This window comes from Eurosta solidaginis, chromosome 4 (genome assembly GCF_040869045.1).
Source record: "Eurosta solidaginis isolate ZX-2024a chromosome 4, ASM4086904v1, whole genome shotgun sequence".
In the NCBI taxonomy this organism is placed as follows: Eukaryota; Metazoa; Arthropoda; class Insecta; order Diptera; family Tephritidae; genus Eurosta; species Eurosta solidaginis.
Window position 1 is genome coordinate 200,374,529 of NC_090322.1, and position 26,282 is coordinate 200,400,810.

A 26,282-nucleotide genomic window follows, 5' to 3' on the forward strand; every position below is an offset into this window, starting at 1 on the left:
AACATTTCCCCTTCGGAGGCCGTAGCAGCGCCTTAAGTGTAATATCACAGTTACAATACTCCATTGGCCGTACACATTGCATTACAAAAAAACTAGTGAAATATAATTTAGCAAAACTGCTTTAAAACAATAAAACACGAAATTCGCAACTTAAACCAAGATAAAACAAGTAAGGAAGTCTAAGTTCGGGTGAAACCGGAGTTCATATTTACAAAACCTGTTTTTAGTGATAACTTTTGAATGGGAAATAATATTTACCCTCCGCCTTCGAACTAATAATACTTACACTAAAACAAGTCTTCTTATCCTTTTTCCCATAATTTTTTAACGCTATTCTACAGTTGTAGGTCAAACTAAAGTTTAGCAAAATTTTTGGCACGTTTTTCGTTTTGGCTGGCACATTTTTTTTTCTGGCACGCGCTTCAGCTGGCGCGAGGGATTTATCTGTGATTGTTGCCAGCAACAACTAGAAGATAAATCCCTCGTGAGAGCGAAAATATGAGAGCGTAAACAAAAGATCCGTATCAATCTAATCCAGGGCTATTCAAAACTGAAAGTGCACCTGTATTAGTGAGAGCGCAATCGTAGCTATGACCGTGCAGGTGAATTGATTTTTCATTTAGTCGCTTACTAGCAAGCAACGAGCTAACAATAAGTATATGTATCGCACATAATTTTTCATACATATTTTGATACCGATCAGCTGATACCCAACACTGATGTTGCTACGTCAAGTGCCAAGCGACGCCTAACTCAATTAACGACGATAGAGCGAAACATATTCGTGTGAATTAAGAGGGCACAATTGTGCTATGAAATGAATAGCCCTGATCTAATCTATGCATCTGCTTTTAGTTTAAGGGACAAAGTATATAAGAGCACAGCGAAGTAAAGAGTCGATACGTGCGAACAGCAAAAGCGAAATTGATGCCATTGTCAGCGATGCAAAGAGAACCGCCGAAACTCCTCATAATCTATCACTCATACGACAATAGCATGTTTACAATTTTTAATTTCTTTTTAATTCTTATTCAATGTACCCATATTTCTCTCTCACAGATGTATGTATGTATTAATATGTATGATCTTTTTCCATTTTTATCACCTCGTTCTGATTTGAGTCATTCCACCGTTGAAGGCCAATTATACAGTGCTAGGTGCGTTTATCATCATGGTTAGCATAAATGAGTGTTTGAACACTGACAGCGGATGTGTTAAGTTTATGTTAAATACTGTAAGCAAGAGTCAACCAGGCTTTCAGCTGTGCCATTTAAATGCCCGTAGCTTAAATATGCCAAAGCGTAATTACTTGAACTATATTTTAGAAAACTTAAAAATATGATATGCGTTAAAGAGACGTGGTTTAATGAAGATATTGGCGATAGTGTGTATGAGTTACATGGTTACAGGGTAACAAGAACGATAGGAAAACTAGTGCTAGAGGTGGCGACGCACAGTGTTTCGACTATATGGAGATAGGTGGAAAAAAGTCAAAACCATTATAGTTGTGCTCCTATATTAACTTAACCACTGAAATTGGATTATACAGAAGTCCCATGCTTCTAATACTAAAAATTTTAGTGTGTGTGTGTGTCTACATATAAATTAGGATGCTTCAAAAAAAATTTTTTCCCAACTCTTACCCTTTTAAATCCTTTTTATTGTAAAGATAACTATACTTTGTCTCAGATTAGCTCAACAGTCGTTTATTTAATAAAAATAGAACTACAACGTACTTCTATATAAGGTTATCATTCACTTGCGTATTTACTGTATATAAATATTTCAAAATTTGCAATCGTCTCTGACTTTTTTTGACTTTTGCTTGATTTGGCTTTTCATTAAAAATGCGTTGGTTCTCTCCTCGGATTTGCCAAACTTTTAGGGGCAATCTATATGATATATGTAATAACAACTCGGATGTTTTTATCAGCGCATGGAGTCTAGACAACTTATAATCATAATTTTCAATCTTTGCAATATAAGAAGCAACTAGTATATTCATTTGACTAGGTTTGGCATCGCGAATGTAACAATTTTGGATACCCTTCCTCCCTGAGAGTATGTTACATATTTTTCCATCAACAATTGTTGAGAGGAGAGTATTTTCACTAGGAAATTTTTACAATCAGTTGGCCTCAATTGATTAACCTGAGCCCTTATATTATTTGCTTCGCGTTTCACTAAATCTGGTGTTTCTTTTTGAAAAATAAATTTGATTGGACGACAATATCGTGTTGATGAGGGTTTGGAATTTATCCAAATTGGAGTATCGTGGTCACCATTTAACACAAGCTTTAAAGGCACGAAACAAATTAAAAATAAGTACTCGTCAGTTGCAGCAGCATTTTGAAACTTTTGCTTGTATATGCTATACCCTGAAGTTCCATCTAAGCCCCATTTGCAAATAAGTGTTTGCTGATTGGACTTTGTCAGCTCCAGAAATGGACAAAGTGTCTAAGAGGCGCTTAGTGGTTATGTCTAGCAAAGACTGCAATGTAAAACTAGCAGAAATGTCATCCACATGACTGCATTCATTAGGTGGAAAGCATATTTTCTTAGATTTCGTTAAACTATAGAACGATGGAAAGACATCGTGATCTACAACCAGAGCTGCATTTCTCAATAATTGATACCTATTGGTAGTTAATTTAACGTCAAGGTAGAGGCCTCTCGTTTCATGACCAGAGAGACACCTTTGTTTTGAAGCATTTACCTGCACATTTTTCATATCTTTAGCATTGTCTAAGTCTTCGCTTAGGTCTTTAATAATGCTAGCAGCATCTTTTATCCTTGCGAGCCTAAGGCATGCTCGGCAAAGAAAAAAATTTCTTCCAAAGTGTAATTGTTAAGTATAAATTCTACTCTTTTTATTTTAGTTGTCTGCAGTCTTGGAAGAACTTTGAGGGTCGACCGAATTGTTGTTCTTTTGTAAAAGTTTCTTCAGGAGCATACAAAGGAGCATCTTGTTCCTCCAGTAGAAAAAGTATATCCTCACCATTCAACCATTGCTCATACTTAGAAGAGAACCGCTCAATCCGTTTACCAGCGAAATTCCACTTCTTATCAATATTCAACATCAACAATTTTATGTTTCTTTTCAGTTCATATTTCGCATTATCGGATATAAAAAGGTTAATCTTTGTAAGTATGTTACTATATATTTTTTCAAGTCTTTCATTTTTACGGTAGCTTTGCCACAATTGGAAAAATTCTTTTCGTGAAATTATATAAGATGAAACTGAAAATCGAAAAATTTAGAAAATTAAAAATTACACATTTTTGCAAATCCATGCGCTACAATCGGCGTATATGAGCAGAAACCAGATGAAATTCCCTACAATATGAAACAACTTTTATTGAGTTACTAAGGGGTACTCACTTTTTTTTTTTTTTGCTACTAATCGAAAAAATGTACAATTCCTTGTTGTTTTGTTTAAGAAAAAAACACCAAAATCCAAAATTAATGAGAAATATTTTACCTGGATTATCCATGACTCGTACTGAATAGAAATCGTTGAAAAAATTACGGTTTATATTAAATTTATTATCGCTTAACGCACTTAAACCGATTAATCAATATCACCCGGATTTCACAAATGTCCACACAAATGCACCGATTGTCGAAGACTGGTGGCAGCTAATTACCCGAAATTTGGCGCACACGACTTTTAGTAATTGCCCTCTAACACAAACACATTTTCGCTTTTATCTGTCACTATGACTTTTTTACACCTGCCGCCTTATTGTCGAAACACCGTGCGGCGTCGCCATATATTGCAAGAATAATATTCCCCAAAAAGTGATTTATAAATCAAGTGTAAGTAATCCCTTTGAATGTATAATCATGGAGGTCGGAGATAGCTTTGCGAAGTGTCTAATAATATGCGCATATAACCCTAATAAATTGTTTGAATTAGATTCCCTGTTTTCGCAAGTAGCACAACTTTCACACGCGTATGAATATATTTTACTATATGGGGACTTAAATATTGATATGCTTAACAACGATTCGCGATCTTTGAAATTAAGAGATACCTTAAACTCCATTGGCATGGATATTGTTAATATATTTCCCACTCAGTTTTCACCAAACTGCAAACCTAGCACGCTAGACTTGATGTGTACATCCAACAGTTCCGACGTGCTTCATTATGACCAATTTTCGTTTGCAAGAGTATCGGATCATGACATGCTGTTTCTTTCTTATAATATTGACCTCAATTGCACAACTCTAACTTATTTTCATTATCGATACTTTGCGGCGGTTAACTTTTCTGAGCTATGAAGCTAATATTCTAAATTGGAACAGCGTATGGATGTTTCCTAATATAAATGAAAAACTGAACTTTCTTGCAAATCAAATTATTTATTTATTTAATAAATATATACCGCTCAAGGAAGTAAGAGTTCGAAGCAACTTCAACCTTTCCCGATTCTTGGAAGATAGCTAAAGTTATTCCAGTTGTTAAGAAACCGTCGGCAATTTTATCAACAGATTTTTGTCCAATAAGCATTCTGCCGGTTTTATCAAAAGTATGGGAGAAAATGATGGTCGCGCAGATTACGGATTACCTTAATACCTATAAGCTTATGAAGGAAAATCAGTCTGGATACAGAACCTTCCATAGCTGTAATGCTGCCTTGCTTAAAATTATTGAAGACATCCGGCCAGCTTATGACAGAGGCGATCTAACCGTTCTAACGCTTTTGGATTTCTCCAAAACTTTCGATACGGTGGATCATTCTATCCTTTTGTTGAAGATTGGTAAATATTTTGGATTCCCTAATAACGCTGTGAAATTGCTAGAAAGTTATCTACGAAATCGGTAGCAGAAAGTAGTGGTTGATAATAGCTGTTCTGAGATGAAGCGCCTGGATGCGGGGGTACCACAGGGATCTATACTTGGTCCAATTTTGTTCTCAATATTTATAAACGATATGACACATTGTTGCAAGAGTGTGCCAATACATTGGTATGCAGACGTCGCACAAGTATATTTTTCTCGTCCGATTTGCCTGTCAGAGGACCCAGTTTCCAGAATGAATGAAGATCTTGAAAGTATATCTTTATGGGCAAATAATAACAAACTTAATTTAAACGCAACAAAGACTAAGGCCATCTGCTTCACCTATTCATGGCAGCTAGTACAATCATTGCCATCTTTATCATAGCAAGGCACTACCATTAGTTATGAGTCTGTGCTTACTAGCCTTGGGTTTAAACTAAACTCATACCTGGGGTGTAAGGACCATATTAGCTATATTTTACGCAAAATCTATTTCGTATTGAGGCAGTTTTGGTACACAGCCGCTTTCATTCCAATTAATGTGAAATTGAAACTGGTGCGAACTCTCATAGTTCCATTGATATCGTTTGGAGCAGCTGTTTTCGGTAATCTGGATTGCGAATCACAGAATAGGCTACAACTTGCTTTGAACAATTGCGCAAGATATATATTTTCCAAACGTAAATTTGATCACATATCGGAATTTTCCGCCAAAATACTTAACTGCAGTCTTGTGAGCTTTCTAAATTACCGAAACGTGTTGTTTTTAAACCAATTAATTCAGAACAGGCAGCCAGAATACCTCTATGCAAAGTTATGCTTTTCAAAATCAGACAGGACCTGTAATCTTATTGTGCCTCGCTATAAATATGTTACACCTTCCAGAACATTCTTTGTCAGCGCCATCAAACTATGGAACTCTTTACCTAATCAAATTAAAAATGAACGCAACACTAAGCGCTTTAAATTGGCTTTATTTGAATTTTTCCAATAAAATACAAACATACATTCTAATTGGTTCTTACAACTTCAGTAATACCGTCATTACCTTCTTTTTCTATTCTCTTATTACTTCTATTTACATCTATATTGGTTGTTTCCAATTACATTGGCAATTTATTTTATGGTCAAAAGACCAATCAAACCAAACATACATATATATTTATTTACTTATCATTAATATGTATCTATTTCTTAAATTTAAGGCGATAATGAAAATTCATCTTAAATGTTAGATTATGTTATGTGCAAAATTAATGAAATAAATTTGAAACTTGAAACTTGAAATGCCGTTGTTGTTTGTTTGCTTAATATTGTTACAAGGCTGCGGAATAATACATATACATATGTATCTATTCTGAACTAATTTGTCTACGAGTTATGGCTCCCGAAACATAGAAAATTGCTTAGTCATAAAAGGGGCGGTGCCACGCCCATTTTTTAAAATTTGAAGTTTTTCTTATATATTATAAATCCACTTGAGAAATGAAATACCATTGATGTAAAGCTCTTTTTTGCAAAGGTATAGCTTATTTTATTCGTCCACGACCCTTTTAAAAATCTTTTATATAAAAGTGGGTGTGCTCCTTAACCGATTTCGTAAATTTTTTTTTTTCAAAGCATTCCTTATAGTAAAGGCAACCTCTCTGCCAGTTTTTTTTTACGATATGTTTAACCGTTTGTGTTCGGCCGGTATGCGTCTAATCCTGGAGAGGTGGGCGCACCGGGTCGATCTCAGTGTGAGTAGAGGGTTCACTCAAACGAGACAAATAAGAAACACAGGAGGATTTTCCTCGTTATTATGATGCACTTTATTGGGTAAAGATAAAATAAATTGAATACAATATTACCTGACTGTACAGTTGTAGGAAGCGGCGGAGATCCTTGGCGGCAGATGTTAACTGGTTGGCTGTTGAAATCAAAGAGGCCGGTTGTATAGCAAGCTACAACCGTTGACCCGCAAAATCGTCCGTTTTGGAGGGGAAAGGCACCCACACATCAACCCCGACATGCATATGCATGAGTGCTGACAAAAAGCACACATACACGTGCATGTACATGCATGCACATGCATGAGGGTGATGGTGTGAGTGGTTATAAATTAATTCGAGTATCGAGTATCGATTTGCAGAGATGCATTGGGGGGGTCGCAATCAGATGCGGAAAAGTTAGGCATCCTGCCTAAACATGCCGGCCCCCCTTGCGATACGCAACATCGTTTTCCGCCAATGACCTCCGCTGAAACGAGAAAAAATTAATATAAGACTTACACACTAAACTTAATCTAAATGAAGAGTTCGTCTGCGACGCAAAATGGCCGGGAATCCTTTCCGACTTGCTTAGCATGCCATCTGAGCTAAGATGAAAGAATTAGCGGTTATGAACAGTAAAGTGAATATTTTTTGCCATTGAATTATACATAACTCTTAAATATAGAAATTCAGAACGTAATATATCTATAGTCGATGGCCAGTAAGGCTGGACGAAGAGGCCGAGGTCTCCGTTCCAGAGTGGCACCATTTTTTGTTATTCTTTGGTTTTGTCGTTTCGGATGGAGAGGCCGAGGTCTCCATTCCAGATTTGCGGTTTTTTTATGTTGGTTGGACGAAGAGGCAGAGGCCTCCGTTCCAGACTCGAGGGTTTTTAGGTTTTTCTGGGCTGGACGAAGAGGCCGAGGTCTCCGTTCCAGCGTATAACGTGTCGTGTCGCTCTCAGGTCGACTGTGGCATTTTATGGATGTGCCAGGGCGAGTGGCCGTGAGGTTGGTTGGGTGATGCGCGTTTTCGCTGCAGCGCATGTATTTCGTCAATTGTGTATTATATTATTACCCTACAAAACACCTGGTCACAAAACCTACCCACGCCCATGCAAACGTGACTACGAATATAACCTATAACCGTAAAATGACTAGTCAAATGACGTGGAGTGACGAGGGCGTTTTTGCAAAGTAGTTAGTGCTGTGATTTCGAGCAGCTTATGTATTTCAACAAAACCAGCAAGATTGCGGTGTGTGGGAGGTTGGAGCGGACATGATTCCAAGCCACCCGCGCAAAATTACTTGTTTTCGTGATACGCGTGGTATTTTATTAACAAACGTACGTTAAAATATATGAATACACCGAGTTTAAAACGAACCGTAGAGGCTGACGACGGTTTTGATTTAATTTTGTGCGACAGCTCATGACGAATAGCGAACATCGTAATTAAATTCGAAAATGTACCAACTGCCGGTGCTTACATGCAGATTGGCGATGCGTTCTTCACGACGCGTTCTATCTGCACGTACCATTCTGAGATTGCATGCAACCCTGTCGTGTATTTATTTATTGGTTAGCTGACAGCTGGTATGGTGAATTTGTGGTGTGCGAGTATATATATATACATATATGTATTTGCTTGCCCTTGAAAAAAAAACTAGGTCACTGGGGCAGTAGCACACTAGGCCGGTAGAAACAGTTGACTTTTCCCTTTTCGGGATTTTGTCGTGTCGGGATTCTTTTATTTCGGGACTCGGGTTGTTTTTGTACCGAGCCCTTATAATGACTGTTTGTGATGTTTGTTGTTGAAAAACAACAAGTCCTGCCCCCCAGCCAGAAAACAGTGGCCAAAAAACGGGTAAAAGAAAACAACAAAAAAAACTTTCTTTGTAAAGAAAAAAAAATGTAAAATTTTTTGTACAAGGAGAGGTTTGTTTTTGTTTTGTTTTCCTTTATTTTGAATTTCTTTGTTGTGTATGCCTGGTTGGTACTGCATGAGATGCCCATATGAGTGAAAAATAGAAAAAACACGTCACTCCCGATTGTGATGTTTTGCGATTTTCGGTACTGATTTTGTGTATTGAGTGTTCGGTATTCGCCCTTAGTTGGACAGCACTAATGAGGCTGCCGTTGTTATGTTGCGGGTTGCCATCCAGTTGTTTTCCCGTAACAGGAATTTTCCAGGATACATTAATGTAGAATTGTGGTGGATAAATTAGCCCCACCACTTTGTTATTTGCAAAAGGATTTTCAAGCTGGTAAAGTAAAACGTAAGTATGACGCGTTCCTAACGAATTTTTAATAATTTTTTCTAATGGGTTTTCTATTTTCTTTCCTTTTCAGTGTCAAATGGACCCGCGGCAGTACATATGTGTGAAACTGGAGTCAGTGGAGGGGGATGCGGGGACCCATTGAGGTGGTCGCGGACATCCGCTATGCGGAGCGGCGAAGGGGCTCATAGCCATGTTGTGCGCCGGTCGAGGTTCTGCAGCATGCAGTGAGGGAAGCGCTGCGGTGCGCCGCCCCGGGGTGCTCCGTGCTAGGCGGACGCCCATTGTCGTGAGGGTGCGCGTGAGGGTCACGACGTGGTACTCCACATTTTACCGCGGGTGTGAGGGAGTGTTATGGGTGCGGTGGCCGCACCAGGATCCAGTGCCTCATTGGCAGTTTAGTTGCCGTGTGTGCCAGCGGGCACTAAGCTCGTTCGCGTGCTTGGTTACCCATTTGAATGGGCATATGGGCTTTTTCCCGTACCGGTGCGGGGATTATCTAAAGCGGTATACGTCTTCGGCTGCGTTATCCCTGCACCGAAAACGGATGCATTAAGGATTCAATTTTAACATTTGAATTTAGTTTTTTGTATTTATGAGTTGTATGAAGTGTTATAAAATAAAATGGAATAAAATTTAATGCTCACAAATAATGTCGATGTTCTTATTTGGATCGTGGTCATCCTGGCAGAGGCGTTGTGAAACGGTCCATTTGGTGGTCGCGTTAGGTAACGTGGCAACTCTGCCGTTTCTCGTTTTCTTGTATGTACCTATCATTCATACATACCTACGTTGGTTGAACATTCCAGTATAGAGAATGAAGCAAAAACAAAAATGAATCGAAAGATTTATTTTACCGTTTTTCTTCAATTCATGTGAAATTTACGCGTTGCTGGACACAAGGGTAAGTAGTAAAACATTTTGCAATAATTTTATTTCAATAACTATTTTTTATGTTATTTCAGATTTTTAATACATTTTCTTTTCTTTTTCAGGTGACTGGTGGTGGAGATCCAGAACAGTGGATGGGTAAGTATGCCGGTATCGTTCCGTTTTTAGTGTTTTGTACATTTTCTAACTTCTTTACTTTTGCCTTTTCTCGTTTCAGGTATTGGTGATGAAAAGTTGAAAAAATACCACCTATATTGTTCATAGTCATCTAAATAAAATGCAAATTGCTGACCCTTACAATAAAATATCCTTGAGGTCGAAGAGATCTACACAGCAGCCTGAAAACCCCCCAAAGACCCCGAGGCCAACAGCTGGCCAGTGGAGGTCTCGCACACTAGGCGCAGTAATGAGTAGTGGTAATTCTAATTCGAATAATGGCACAGCGGGATTAAATTTAAAGGCAGGTCCAACAAATGTGGGCCGAGATAACGGCTGGCTATCGTACATAGTGCCCAGTATGCAAAGAAAGGTCCCAAAATTAAATTATGATTTAATAGAACAATGTAAACGTTCTAAGGATGACTCTGTGCTGTCCAAGTATACGGGATGACTTGGAAAGCTATTGCCGTGACATTCGTCGCGAAATTGTCAAAAAAAATGCGAAATGGTTGCGCACCGCTTTTCATAGCCTGTAAACGTGGTTGCGTGTCTGTAGCAGGATATTTGGTAACCGTTTGTGAGGCTGATATTGAACCGCGTGACCTTTCTGAAGTATCCGAAGATCATACCTTTCATTTTGTCACGCCACTCTGGTGTGCTGTGGTTTCAGGAAAATTGCCTTTGGTCAAATGTTTGATACGCATTGGCTGTGATATAAATGCCACCTCCGATTCTGGATCTGCACCAGTGCGTTGTTTTATGACACATGTGGAAATTATTCAACACCTAGTTGAAGGTGGTGCGGATATTAAAAAAAAACGAATATTAATGGTGGCATTTGTTTGATAAATTCAGTACAATCCACACACTTATGTTTATATTTGATTAGTAAAGGCGCAGATGTTACTGCCAAGGATATACGAAAAAAGACTGCGCTAACATTATGCGATACAGGAACATAGGCTAGAAACTACCAAGCTGTTATTAGAACATGGTGCCGCTCCATATGTTAGGAGTCGCTACGGTGGTGATGCTCTACGCACTGTTTGCATTAAAGGGGGCGAATCAAATTTCGATTATTTAAAGACACACCTCGAATACTCAGACGAACGTATTGCAGAAGCGTATGAATTGATTGGTTCTTTTGCGTGGTGTTGGGCCATCCACGCCACGTACGCTACAAAGGGCATTCAATAAAGTTCGACAGGTTAGCAGGGTGAAAATAAATGATTCTTCAGGGGTTGCACGTGATATTTGGATACGTTACATACATGAATATCCTGAAAGAGCAAATTACTTGATGCGGACCAACTTACAAATCGAAACACAATGTGGTCAGCTGTATAATCTGTGATGTGCTGAATCATGCAAATTGAAAATAAAGAATAATTTTCGTATGACAAAGCTTTCAACATCATGGATATACCCACAGTCGATGTGCCTACGTGGAACGCTGATAACTTTTGCCGAGCGTGCGTTGAAGATATGAACACGATTAAGAATGCAGAAGGGGATGCGTATGTGAACATTTTCGAGACATCCGATCATTTGAATGAAGTGTCCGCGTGCATATTAAATTAAATTTGTGCTTCTAATAAATACTCCAAATTCCTCTGCATGAGCTGTTATCAACACATCAGTGCATTCTATGAATTTCGCAGAATGTGTATAGATTCCATTAGACGACTTGAAAAGCTCTTGCATACGGGCGATGTGATAGAACAATATAATCACCTTCGTAAAGATTAGGAAGAAAAGGCACAATCCGAAATAGCTGATACCAGAAATTAAAAAAAAGGGTAAAGAACACTAACAAGAGGACAGCCAAGAACCACAAGAAACGAACTATAAAGACGACTGAAAATGCACAAGAGCTTGTTCATGATTTCAATTCACTTGCCAATGCCGAAAACGAACATAAATCTGATAATGCAAAAGCATCTGGGAGTCCTGATTATGCTGAAGCCCACATGTCACTAGCTAGCCTCAAAGATTCTCAAGATGGTAAAACTGGGTATAAGCGCAGAAGCGCAAGGAATAAACTAAAAACTGTCAAAACACCGGCCTCAAAAGCCATAAGAAGCAAAAACCAAGAAATTAACTATCTATCATTGTGAGATTTGTCCGTCGCGGTTTTTTTTTTTTTGTTGTTGAGCACCGCCTCCTGACACACAATCGTGAGCATAAAGGTCTCAAACCCTATCCTTGTACGCGAGAAGGTTGCAATAAATCCTTCACGCGGTGGAGTGGGGTTTCAAAACATCTGAATCAGCATGAAGATAATGCGACGTTTTGTTTGAATGCGATGAAGAGGGTTGCGGTAAGATATACAAGTACAAATCGGCATTAAACGTACACAAGAGGAAAATTCACAAACTGGGTCCCGAACTAAAATCGCACATTTGTGAAACATGTGGCAAAGTATTTAAAAGTACGACAATCCTTCGTGAACATCGCTATACGCACAAAGATAAATCTGAATGTCCATTTTCGTGTGATCAACCACATTGTACACGTCGTTTTGCCAATAAAGACAAATTAAAAGTACATCTGAAGCGGCATGCTGGCATCAAAAAGTTATGTATGCTCACATTGTGGTATGCATAAACGACTAAGAACGAATTGGCGATTCACATACTATCATACGCTGGAACGTATCTACATGGCCATGTCGCTTCTGTAGCAAGGTTTGCGATAGTGCTGGTAATTTGAAAAGCTGAAGGAGTATGCTTGTCGTCATTGTGATCTTAAATTTGCCAAACCCGATACACGAAAGTATCATGAGGGGGGGGTTTGTATTGTGTGGCAGATTGGGGATCTGCGTCAGGATTGTGTTGGCCTCGTTCGGGGGAACGAGAGCAGGGTTATACGGGTTGTTGGGGGTTGTTGGCCTCGTTCGGGGTGAACGAGAGCTGGGCCTTAAGAAAGATAATGGGCTGAACGCCTTTAGGTTCTGTGGCAGATCGGTTCGCCCTACTGCTGTAGATTTTTATGATGTCCTCGTTATGGGATAACGAGTGAATGGGAATGGTTTCTTGTGTCCTCGCTCGGGGTGAGCGGGTGAATTAGGGTTTGCTTTGGAAGCTTAAGGGTAGAATGGGCTGAGTCCCTCTAGGTTCTGTGGCAGATAGAGGATCTGCGTTAGGTTAGGGTAGATTTTTTTGAAAAGAGGGATGGGGAGGAAAGGAGGGATTGTTAAGAGGAGCCCGTGGTCCTCTCACAATCGATCTCCGTAGGGAGAAGGATCAGTTTGACCAAAGGTCGTCTGACTTGACCCTTCTCGGTTATGAGGTCGACTACACGTACTCGGCCATCTTCGCCGGGGTGTACGTTGACGACTCTACCTAACCTCCATTCGTTGGGAGATAAGTTGTCCTCTTTGAGGACGGCGAGATCTCCCACTTGTATGTTTTCTTTGGGATGCTTCCACTTCACTCGTTTTTGAAGTTCGGATAGATATTCCACCTTCCATCGCTTGCAGAAAGTATGATGGAGGGCTTTGAGTTTCTGCCACCGATTTATCATCGAGGCAGAGCTTTCACTAGAATCTAGTTCTGGTGGAGCCAGTAGGTGGCTGCCCGTTAGGAAATGGCTTGGGGTTAGTGGTTCCAGATCCGTTGGGTCATTCGACCCTGGACTGAGTGGGCGCGAGTTGAGGCACGCCTCAATCCTGCACAAAAGGGTTTGGAACTCCTCCATGGTGTACTTATGGGGAGACGCGATCTTTTTGAAGTGGCTTTTGAAGCTCTTCACTCCCACCTCCCACAAGCCGCCCATATGTGGAGCAGCGGCGGGAATAAAATGCCAGCTTAATGCTTGATGATTGTACTTTGAGACTGTTTTGTCTCGGCTTTCTGCCAGGAAGGCTTTAAACTCGGATCGTAAAGATCTTGACGCTCCGACAAAGTTTGTACCATTGTCGGAGTAGATGTTTTTCGGACCTCCTATTCTCGCGATAAAACGCGCAAAGGCTGCGAGAAAGCATGTAGTGCTAAGGTCACTAGTGGCTTCTAAGTGGATGGCCTTAGTGGAGTAACAGACAAAAAGGCATACGTAGCCTTTTGACAGTAAACATCCCCTACAACGGTAGCTTTTGATGTCGAAAGGCCCTGCAAAGTCTACCCCGGTATTGGTGAACGCGCGGGTAAAAGTAGTCCGTTCGCAGAGAAGGGTACCCATAAGTTGGGACTGCGCCTGTTTTCGGTGAATAGTGCAGGTTTTGCAATTATGAATGGTTGCCCTAATCATGGTTTTGATGTTAGGTATCCAATATTGGGTGCGTATCAGGCGTAACATGAGTTGGTTTTCCCCATGCAGACTTTGTTGATGAAACATTAGGACTGTCAGACGGGATAGCCGGCAGTTGTATGGGAGGAGGATTGGGTGGCGTTCATTAAAGGCTAAGTCCTTTGACGCCCCTAGTCGCCCTCCTACTCGAATGACGCCATGTTGGTCTAGGTAGGGATTAAGTGAGAGTATTGCACTTTTCCCTGCAATTGGTTTTCCGGCCTTTAGATCATTATACTCGGAACTATAATGTTGTTTCTGATAGATTTTAATTAAGAGTTGGGTTACTGATTTGATTTCATCAGGAGAGATTAAAAGTGACTTGACCTGAAATGATTTTTTTGTTTTGGAGTGAGTTCTTCGGTAGAACCTCATAACGTATGAGAGCACCCGTAAAGCCCTAGGTAGGTCTGAAATGCGTTGGAGAACATCGGTAGTATTTACTGTTGTTGTTGCGCAGGTCTTCGCCCTCTTTTCCTCTACGGAGGTGATGTAGTCACTTTCTTGTGCTGGCCATTGGGAAGTGTCTTCTTGCAGCCAAGAAGGTCCCTGCCACCACAACGAATTGTTGACCAATTCAGAGGCAGGTAATCCTCTGGTACCTAAATCTGCTGGGTTAGATTCTGAGTTTACATGCAACCAGTCCTTATTTCCGACCATGTCAATGATCTTGGTGATCCGACGTGCGACGAAAGTTGACCAGGAACAAGGCGGTTTCCTTATCCATGCGAGAACGATCGCTGAATCCGTCCAAAGGTGAACTCTCACTGGACCCAATTTAAGGTTTCTGAAAATGGATTCGGTGATTTCCGCTAACAGCACTGCTCCGCACAGTTCCAATCGTGGAAGAGAAAGAGTTTTCAGTGGGGCTACTCGGGTTTTGGCTAGAAGTAGGTTTGTGCAGACATTATCATCCGTTTTGACACGCATGTAAATGACTGCTGCATAAGCCTTCTCGGATGCGTCACAAAATCCATGGATCTCGATGTCGGTTCCTGGAGAAAAGTTGACCCATCTAGGTATCCTGATTTTATCGATTTCATGGTATTGGTCGGTGAAGGTTTTCCATCGTTCTAGCGTACTGCTCGATACTGGGTCGTCCCAAGCGGTGCCTTCTAACCAAATACTCTGCATGAGTATTTTTTCCACAATGACCATTGGCGCAAGCCAGCCTAAAGGGTCGAAAAGTTTGGCTATAGCGGATAGGACTGCTCGTTTGGTGATGTTTTCGCCATTTTCCAGGGTTCCTGCCTTGAAATAAAACACGTCTGAAAGAGCGTTCCATCGTATTCCCAGGGCTTTTACCGAACTAGCTTCTTCGAACGCTAAGAAATCCTCGCTGAGCAAATCCGTTTTGGGGATGTCCTTTAGAATTTCCTTACAGTTTGAAGTCCACTTGTGTAATGGAAAGCCAGCTGAGTGTAAGGCTTCGCGAATCTCGTTTCTTGCTTTGATGGTTGACGCTATTGTGTGTCCTCCAGATAAAACATCATCTACGTACATACTTTCTCTTAGTATGCTAGCCGCTGTAGGGTGTGAATTTGCGACGTCGTCAGCCAGTTGTAGGAGCGTTCTTATCGCGAGATATGGAGCGCAATTCACTCCGAAGGTAACCGTCTTTAATTCGTAAAGACTTATAGGGTAATTCGGGGAAGTGCGATGCACAATACGTTGAAATTTGGTGTGATTTTCGTTCACCCAAATTTGTCGATACATCTTTTCGATGTCGCTATTGAAGACGAAACGGTATAGTCTCCATCGTAAGATAAGGATGGGTAGATCGGCTTGTAGAACTGGGCCTGGGAGTAGAATATCATTTAGGCTCTTCCCGTTGGCCGTAGGGCTCGAGGCATTGAATACTACGTGTACCTTTGTAGTGGTACTTTCCGCTTTAATAACGGCGTGGTGGGACAGGAAGTAATGATCCGAATCGTCGGATGGGATATTTCTTTTCAATTTTTCCATATGTCCGAGCGTTTCATATTCTGACAACACCCGAACATATTCCTTACCTAAATCTGGGTTTTTTATTAGCCGCCCCTCATTCCGGAAGAATTGAGAGCATGCACGCTTCAGGGATGGTCCTAAGTTAATATTGCTAGGGTAATCCTGCCGGAATGGTAGTGACACGGTGTACCTTCCATTCACACTTCGCTGCGTTGTTTCTTTAAATAGTTGTTCGCAGTACCTTTCATCTTCATTTAATATTTTATTTTTGGGTACATTTTCTACCTCCCAGAAAGCTTTGAGTTGGTTGTCTAACGCAACCTCGTTGTAGAAAGACATAATGCTCTTCGTTGGATTCGGTGATTCGATACGACCGGTCAGTATCCAACCTAACACTGTCTCTTGGGCTAAGAGTGTGTTTAGCACATTCTTTTTTATACCGCTCATTATAATGTGGGGATATATGTCTCCGCCAAGTATGAGGTCTACGTCTTCGTTGACGTAGAACCTCTTGTCTGCCAAAATCAAGTCTGGGAATGCCTGCATAGTCATTGCGTTGATATGGCAGGATGGGAGATTCCCAGTGAGTTTCGCTAGAACTAGTACGGGTGTAGTCAGGCTGAAGCAGGGATCCACTGGTGAACGTAATTCGATGTTGGATGCTTCTTTCACCTGAGCTGACACCGCATTTGTGATGCCTGAAACATGGGCATGCATTTTCCTCGCTGACAAATTGATTCTGCGTTTCAGTCTTTCAGTTATAAAGGAACATTCAGGCCCAGAATCAATTAATGCCCGCGCGGAGAAGTCGGTACCATTATGGTGAATGTGTACGCGAGCAGTTCCTAATAGCACGCCTGTGCTGGAATTGGCATGGCAGGATTTGACATGCAGAGGAAGGTGGTTGTCCCGATTCCTGTCTTTTCCTTGCCTGTGCCGAAGTTGATGGGGCATTATCCGCATTTTTGAAGGGATTTCGCACCGCCGGTTGCTGAAGTGTGTCCGCATGCAGGAGCGTGTGGTGACGAGAGTGGCATTTGGAACAGTTGTACGAACTGGTGCACCTCGTCACTGTGTGTCCCGGGGATAAACAATTCAGGCAGCCATTCGTGGATTTGACGAATTTAATCCTCTCTACCGGGTTTAAATCGCAAAAACGGGAACAGTTGCGTAATCTGTGCTCCGTAGATTTGCACATTTTACATATTGATTTTGCTGTTTGCTTGGTTACTTTGGTTTGAAAAGCACCAAGTCTTTTTGTAGGGTTTTCCGTCGACTGGCGCGACGTGTTTGACTTTTGCACTTTAGAAGTGGCATTCCCTGTAAAACCAGACACGGTTTCAAGTGTCTGGAAACGATTTGACAAGAATTTGTCCATATCCTCCCACTTGGATATGTCCGTCTTGTGGTCAATGCTCTGCTCTCATAGAGCCAACGTATTTTCAGGTAATTTTGTCGAACATAAATAGGTAATCATCGCATCCCAATTTGAAACATCGATCTGATGTGTTTTTAGAGATGCCAAGCAATTATTTATGTTGCGCTGTAAGGTTTTGATAGAGCTGCCGCACTCGCTATCTATCTTTTTTAGATTAAACAAGATTTGTAGTTGTGAGTTTACGAGAATCCGCTTATTCTCGTATCTCTCACATAGGTTTTTCCAGGCTGTTTCGAAGCCTTCATTTGTCAAGGGACATTTCTTGATGATGTCCTTTGCCTCACCTTGAGTTTTCTGATTGAGGTGGAACAACTTTTCTACCCGGCTTAGGTGACTGTTGTTTTTGTATATGGCCGTGAACAGGTCACGAAACGTTGGCCAAGATAGGTAGTCGCCCTTGAACACCTCAGTATCACAAGCTGGCAGGCGGATACTATGTTCGCGCGCGCGTTCTCCCTCAGGTTTGACTGCCCTATCTTTTTCCTCCTTCAATTTAGTTTGAATTTGAGCCATGTTCGACATGCATCTCAGGAATACGGCATATGCCGCTTTATGCTTGATCTTGACCGCTGCAATTTTCTTAGCATCGAGCGTGTCAGAGTCAAGCAATTCCTCGAGGGCGGTCTCGGCTTTTTCCCACTTAGCTTGCAACTCTTTTTGCTGTATTGCAAGAGTGTGTATAGTGTGCAGAGCCGCATTTATGTCATTAAAATCGGCCTCGAATTCGATTATTCGATCGGCCAATCTAATATATGATTCCATGTTCATGGATTAAAGTGGAAAGCAAATTAATCAAGGGATATAAAACTTGAAAACCTGAGCGAATCACCCAACCAACAACTATTAAAATTACGCAGAATTGATTATTACTTTTAATTTGTTTATTTTTGTCTGACTTTGCAGATTATTTGTGCCGTAAAACAGGGAGCAGGGGGAAGCAACACCAATGTGTTTTGTGTAAATAAAGGGGGCCACTCGCCACTTCCAAGTTAAATTGTATTGTGTAATAAGTGCGCGCGCTGGTATGAACTCGACGAAAAGTGTAAAAACGTGTAATAAATCTTGTGCGAAAATTTATTAAGAAACTAGTGAAATTAAAGTGATGCAAAAAGAAAATTTAAATCGAATGGCGTGAAATTTTATGTGAAAGTGAGGTTATGTGTACCTCTTCCTTGTGCTGTGTCCGGAGAGCCTTACCGCTGGTGGGGGGACAGGCCAGATAGTCACAAGGAATTAAAAGCGTTAATGTTACGCGTTTGGACTTCTCCTTCTTTTCGTCACTAATTTTTTTTTTTTTTTTTTACACTTTTCGCACTTAATACCAAATCACTACGCGTGTGGCACTGAGAATATTTATTTTTTAGACTGTTTTATTTATTTTTTTTTTTTTTTTTTTATATAACCAAAAAAATTGTGGCAAGAAATATTGCACTTACTTTGCGGCTGTTTGCTGTTCTGGTGATTATGTGGCAAGTAGCTTGTGTGCTGCAGTGGCTTCCGCTGGCTGTCGCTTGCTCAGTGTTTTGACGCTGGTATTAAATAATAGACTTATTGTTGGTGGGCAAAATACTTTTCCTGATGAATTTTTCGGGCTAATTATATTGTGGACTGTATTGTCAAGGTGCTGTTTCCAATTCCTGGTGAGATAGGACCAAATGTTCGGCCGGTGTGCGTCTAATCCTGGAGAGGTGGGCGCACCGGGTCGATCTCAGTGGGAATAGAGGATTCACTCAAACGAGACAAATAAGAAACACAGGAGGATTTTCCTCGTTATTATAATGCACTTTATTGGGTAAAGATAAAATAAATTGAATACAATATTACCTGACTGTACAGTTGTAGGAAGCGGCGGAGATCCTTGGCGGCAGATGTTAACTGGTTGGCTGTTGAAATCAAAGAGGCCGGTTGTATAGCAAGCTACAACCGTTGACCCGCAAAATCCTCCGTTTTGGAGGGGAAAGGCACCCACACATCAACCCCGACATGCATATGCATGAGTGCTGACAAAAAGCACACATACACGTGCATGTACATGCATGCACATGCATGAGGGTGATGGTGTGGGTGGTTATAAATTAATTCGAGTATCGAGTATCGATTTGCAGAGTTGCATTGGGGGGTCGCAATCAGATGCTTAAAAGTTAGGGATCCTGCCTAAACAGTTTGATTTATGATTAATAATATTTGTAAAATTGATTTTATCACAAGTGGGCGTGTCACCGCCCACGTCTGAATATCAGTCCACACGTCAAATTTCAACATTCTATCTGTATTATTTACTAAATAATCAGGTTTTTGTGTTTTCGAAAATGTTATATATATAAAAAGTGGGCGTGGTTATCATCCGATTTGGCTCATTTTCAATACCAATCTATTCTGGGTCTAGGATAAGCTCGTGTACCAAATTTGGTGAAGATATCTCAATATTTGCTTAAGTTATCGTGTTAACGGACATACGGACGGACGGACGGGCGGACGGACATGGCTCAGTCAATTTTTTTTTCGATTCTGATGATTTTGATATATGGAAATCTATATCTCTCTCGACTCCTTTATACCTGTACAACCAACCGTTATCCAATCAAAAGTTATAATACCCTGTGTATAAGTACAGTTGGGTATAAAATAGGTATGTATGTATATCACTATGTAAGTCAGTGTGTGCGTGCTTTGGAAAAAGTTCATTGTTATTCTTCGGTATTTTAGCTACCACTGTACATGAGCTCTGCGGCATTATTGCAATGGTGCAACGAAATAAAAATATTTTTGGTTGGTTTGCTGTTTCGCATACTTTCAGGCTAGGGAGCGACTTCCCCGTCGGAAATTTCGCCATGCATGACTTAAATAACATTTGTAGGAGGCGCTCTTTTTTATTCAGAGGAGAAAGCATCTACCGTCAAATGGGTCCTATTAAGGTGGCAGACACACTATAGCAAACAACAATATTATATATTAAATAATTTATACCTCATTTATCGGCATTTAATACCGCAAAAACAATTTAAAGCTGCGTCCGGTTCCAAGAAACGGGAGTGTCTGCTAGCTTAAGACTCAAACCAGCAGACACTTCATGAAAACACGACCTACAGCTTCCGAACGACTTGGATAATTGATATTACATTTATTGGCAATTTAATACCGCAAAAAAAAATTTAAAGCTGCGTCCGGTTCCGAGAAACGAGAGTGTCTGCTAGCTTAAGACTCAAACCAGCAGACACTTCGTGAAAACACGACCTACAGCTTCCGAACGACTTGGATAATTGATATTACATTTATTGGCAATTTAATACCGCAAAAAAAATGTAAAGCTGCGTCCGGTTCCGAGAAACGGGAGTGTCTGCTAGCTTAAGACTCAAACCAGCAGACACTTCATGAAAACACGACCTACAGCTTCCGAACGACTTGGATAATTGATATTACATTTATTGGCAATTTAATACCGCAAAAAAAAATTTAAAGCTGCGTCCGGTTCCGAGAAACGAGAGTGTCTGCTAGCTTAAGACTCAAACCAGCAGACACTTCGTGAAAACACGACCTGCAGCTTCCGAACGACTTGGATAATTGATATTACATTTATTGGCAATTTAATACCGCAAAAAAAATTTAAAGCTGCGTCCGGGTCCGAGAAACGGGAGTGTCTGCTAGCTTAAGATTCAATCCAGCAGACACTTCGTGAAAACACGACCTACAGCTTCCGAACGACTTGGATAATTGATATTACATTTATTGGCAATTTAATACCGCAAAAAAAATTTAAAGCTGCGTCCGGTTCCGAGAAACGAGAGTGTCTGCTAGCTTAAGACTCAAACCAGCAGACACTTCGTGAAAACACGACCTACAGCTTCCGAACGACTTGGATAATTGATATTACATTTATTGGCAATTTAATACCGCAAAAAAAATGTAAAGCTGCGTCCGGTTCCGAGAAACGGGAGTGTCTGCTAGCTTAAGACTCAAACCAGCAGACACTTCATGAAAACACGACCTACAGCTTCCGAACGACTTGGATAATTGATATTACATTTATTGGCAATTTAATACCGCAAAAAAAAATTTAAAGCTGCGTCCGGTTCCGAGAAACGAGAGTGTCTGCTAGCTTAAGACTCAAACCAGCAGACACTTCGTGAAAACACGACCTGCAGCTTCCGAACGACTTGGATAATTGATATTACATTTATTGGCAATTTAATACCGCAAAAAAAATTTAAAGCTGCGTCCGGGTCCGAGAAACGGGAGTGTCTGCTAGCTTAAGATTCAATCCAGCAGACACTTCGTGAAAACACGACCTACAGCTTCCGAACGACTTGGATAATTGATATTACATTTATTGGCAATTTAATACCGCAAAAAAAATTTAAAGCTGCGTCCGGTTCCGAGAAACGAGAGTGTCTGCTAGCTTAAGACTCAAACCAGCAGACACTTCGTGAAAACACGACCTACAGCTTCCGAACGACTTGGATAATTGATATTACATTTATTGGCAATTTAATACCGCAAAAAAAATTTAAAGCTGCGTCCGGTACTGAGAAACGGGAGTGTCTGCTAGCTTAAGATTCAATCCAGCAGACACTTCGTGAAAACACGACCTACAGATTCCGAACGACTTGGATAATTGATATTACATTTATTGGCAATTTAATACCGCAAAAAAAATTTAAAGCTGCGTCCGGTACTGAGAAACGGGAGTGTCTGCTAGCTTAAGATTCAATCCAGCAGACACTTCGTGAAAACACGACCTACAGATTCCGGACGACTTGGATAATTGATATTACATTTATTGGCAATTTAATACCGCAAAAAAAATTTAAAGCTGCGTCCGGTACTGAGAAACGGGAGTGTCTGCTAGCTTAAGATTCAATCCAGCAGACACTTCGTGAAAACACGACCTACAGCTTCCGAACGACTTGGATAATTGATATTACATTTATTGGCAATTTAATACCGCAAAAAAAAATTTAAAGCTGCGTCCGGTTCCGAGAAACGGGAGTGTCAAGACTCAAACCAGCAGACACTTCGTGAAAACACGACCTGCAGCTTCCGAACGACTTGGATAATTGATATTACATTTATTGGCAATTTAATACCGCAAAAAAAATTTAAAGCTGCGTCCGGTTCCGAGAAACGGGAGTGTCTGCTAGCTTAAGACTCAAACCAGCAGACACTTCGTGAAAACACGACCTACGAATTCCGAACGACTTGGATAATTGATATTACATTTATTGGCAATTTAATACCGCAAAAAAAAATTTAAAGCTGCGTCCGGTTCCGAGAAACGAGAGTGTCTGCTAGCTTAAGACTCAAACCAGCAGACACTTCGTGAAAACACGACCTACAGCTTCTGAACGACTTGGATAATTGATATTACATTTATTGGCAATTTAATACCGCAAAAAAAATTTAAAGCTGCGTCCGGTACTGAGAAACGGGAGTGTCTGCTAGCTTAAGATTCAATCCAGCAGACACTTCGTGAAAACACGACCTACAGATTCCGAACGACTTGGATAATTGATATTACATTTATTGGCAATTTAATACCGCAAAAAAAATTTAAAGCTGCGTCCGGTACTGAGAAACGGGAGTGTCTGCTAGCTTAAGATTCAATCCAGCAGACACTTCGTGAAAACACGACCTACAGATTCCGAACGACTTGGATAATTGATATTACATTTATTGGCAATTTAATACCGCAAAAAAAATTTAAAGCTGCGTCCGGTACTGAGAAACGGGAGTGTCTGCTAGCTTAAGATTCAATCCAGCAGACACTTCGTGAAAACACGACCTACAGCTTCCGAACGACTTGGATAATTGATATTACATTTATTGGCAATTTAATAGCCCAAAAAAAAATTTAAAGCTGCGTCCGGTTCCGAGAAACGGGAGTGTCAAGACTCAAACCAGCAGACACTTCGTGAAAACACGACCTGCAGCTTCCGAACGACTTGGATAATTGATATTACATTTATTGGCAATTTAATACCGCAAAAAAAATTTAAAGCTGCGTCCGGTTCCGAGAAACGGGAGTGTCTGCTAGCTTAAGATTCAAGCCAGCAGACACTTCGTGAAAACACGACCTACAGCTTCCGAACGACTTGGATAATTGATATTACATTTATTGGCAATTTAATACCGCAAAAAAAATTTAAAGCTGCGTCCGGTACTGAGAAACGGGAGTGTCTGCTAGCTTAAGATTCAATCCAGCAGACACTTCGTGAAAACACGACCTACAGATTCCGAACGACTTAGATAATTGATATTACATTTATTGGCAATTTAATACCGCAAAAAAAAATTTAAAGCTGCGTCCGGTTCCGAGAAACGGGAGTGTCAAAACTCAAACCAGCAGACACTTCGTGAAAACACGACCTGCAGCTTCCAAACGACTTGGATAATTGATATTACATTTATTGGCAATTTAATACCGCAAAAAAAATTTAAAGCTGCGTCCGGTTCCGAGAAACGGGAGTGTCTGCTAGCTTAAGATTCAATCCAGCAGACACTTCGTGAAAACACGACCTACAGCTTCCGAACGACTTGGATAATTGATATTACATTTATTGGCAATTTAATACCGCAAAAAAAATTTAAAGCTGCGTCCGGTTCCGAGAAACGAGAGTGTCTGCTAGCTTAAGACTCAAACCAGCAGACACTTCGTGAAAACACGACCTACAGCTTCCGAACGACTTGGATAATTGATATTACATTTATTGGCAATTTAATACCGCAAAAAAAATTTAAAGCTGCGTCCGGTTCCGAGACACGGGAGTGTCTGCTAGCTTAAGACTCAAACCAGCAGACACTTCGTGAAAACACGACCTACAGCTTCCGAACGACTTGGGTAATTGATATTACATTTATTGACAATTTAATACCGCAAAAAAAAATTTAAGCTGCGTCCGGTTCCGAGAAACAGGAGTGTCTGCTAGCTTAAGACTCAAGCCAGCAGACACTTCGTGAAAACACGACCTACAGCTTCCGAACGACTTGGGTAATTGATATTACATTTATTGGCAATTTAATACCGCAAAAAAATTTTAAGCTGCGTCCGGTTCCGAGAAACAGGAGTGTCTGCTAGCTTAAGACTGAAGCCAGCAGACACTTCGTGAAAACACGACCTACAGCTTCCGATGACTTGGATAATTGATATTACATTTATTGACAATTTAATACCGCAAAAAAAATTTTAAAGCTGCGTCCGGTTCCGAGAAACAGGAGTGTCTGCTAGCCTAAGATTCAAGCCAGCAGACACTTCGTGAAAACCCGACCTACAGCTTCCGAACGACTTGGATAATTGATATTACATTTATTGGTAATTTAATACCGCAAAAAAAATTTTAAGCTGCGTCCGGTTCCGAGAAATGGGAGTGTCTGCTAGCTTAAGACTCAAGCCAGCAGACACTTCGTGAAAACACGACCTACAGCTTCCGAACGACTTGGGTAATTGATATTACATTTATTGGCAATTTAATACCGCAAAAAAAATTTTAAGCTGCGTCCGGTTCCGAGAAACAGGAGTGTCTGCTAGCTTAAGACTGAAGCCAGCAGACAATTCGTGAAAACACGACCTACAGCTTCCGACGACTTGGATAATTGATATTACATTTATTGGCAATTTAATACCGCAAAAAAAAAATGTTAAAGCTGCGTCCGGTTCCGAGAAACAGGAGTGTCTGCTAGCTTAAGACTCAAGCCAGCAGACACTTCGTGAAAACCCGACCTACAGCTTCCGAACGACTTGGATAATTTATATTACATTTATTGGTAATTTAATACCGCAAAAAAAATTTAAGCTGCGTCCGGTTCCGAGAAATGGGAGTGTCTGCTAGCTTAAGATTCAAGCCAGCAGACACTTCGTGAAAACACGACCTACAGCTTCCGAACGACTTGGATAATTGATATTACATTTATTGGCAATATAATACCGAAAAAAATTTTTAAGCTGCGTCCGGTTCCGAGAAACGGGAGTGTCTGCTAGCTTAAGACTCAAGCCAGCAGACACTTCGTGAAAACCCGACCTACAGCTTCCGAACGACTTGGATAATTGATATTACATTTATTGGCAATTTAATACCGAAAAAAAATTTTAAGCTGCGTCCGGTTCCGAGAAACGGGAGTGTCTGCTAGCTTAAGACTGAAGCCAGCAGACACTTCGTGAAAACCCGACCTACAGCTTCCGAACGACTTGGATAATTGATATTACATTTATTGGCAATTTAATACCGAAAAAAAATTTTAAGCTGCGTCCGGTTCCGAGAAACGGGAGTGTCTGCTAGCTTAAGACTCAAGCCAGCAGACACTTCGTGAAAACCCGACCTACAGCTTCCGAACGACTTGGATAATTGATATTACATTTATTGGCAATTTAATACCGAAAAAAAATTTTAAGCTGCGTCCGGTTCCGAGAAACGGGAGTGTCTGCTAGCTTAAGACTCAAGCCAGCAGACACTTCGTGAAAACCCGACCTACAGCTTCCGAACGACTTGGATAATTGATATTACATTTATTGGCAATTTAATACCGCAAAAAAAATTTTTTTGTATCTTTGTATCCACTCATTAAAAATGTATTCAAATGTATACTATTGTATCCAAACCGCAAACCCTGGCATGCACATTGTACATATCTGTTTACATATGTACGCACTAGGGTAGATCTCCTGCGCGAATGCTATTAGAAAATATTGTTTAGGACAACGAAAAATTTAACCTGTCAAAATTGTAGGTTTTAATTTTAATGTTAAGAGGTG

The 26,282-nt window shown here is 40.6% G+C and overlaps 1 pseudogene; it reads left to right on the forward strand.

Annotated features, from left to right (window-relative positions):
• Positions 1-10,365: 10,365 nt before the first annotated feature.
• The window catches only part of LOC137247771 (zinc finger protein 782-like), a 66,261-nt pseudogene continuing 50,344 nt past the window's right edge, over positions 10,366-26,282 (forward strand).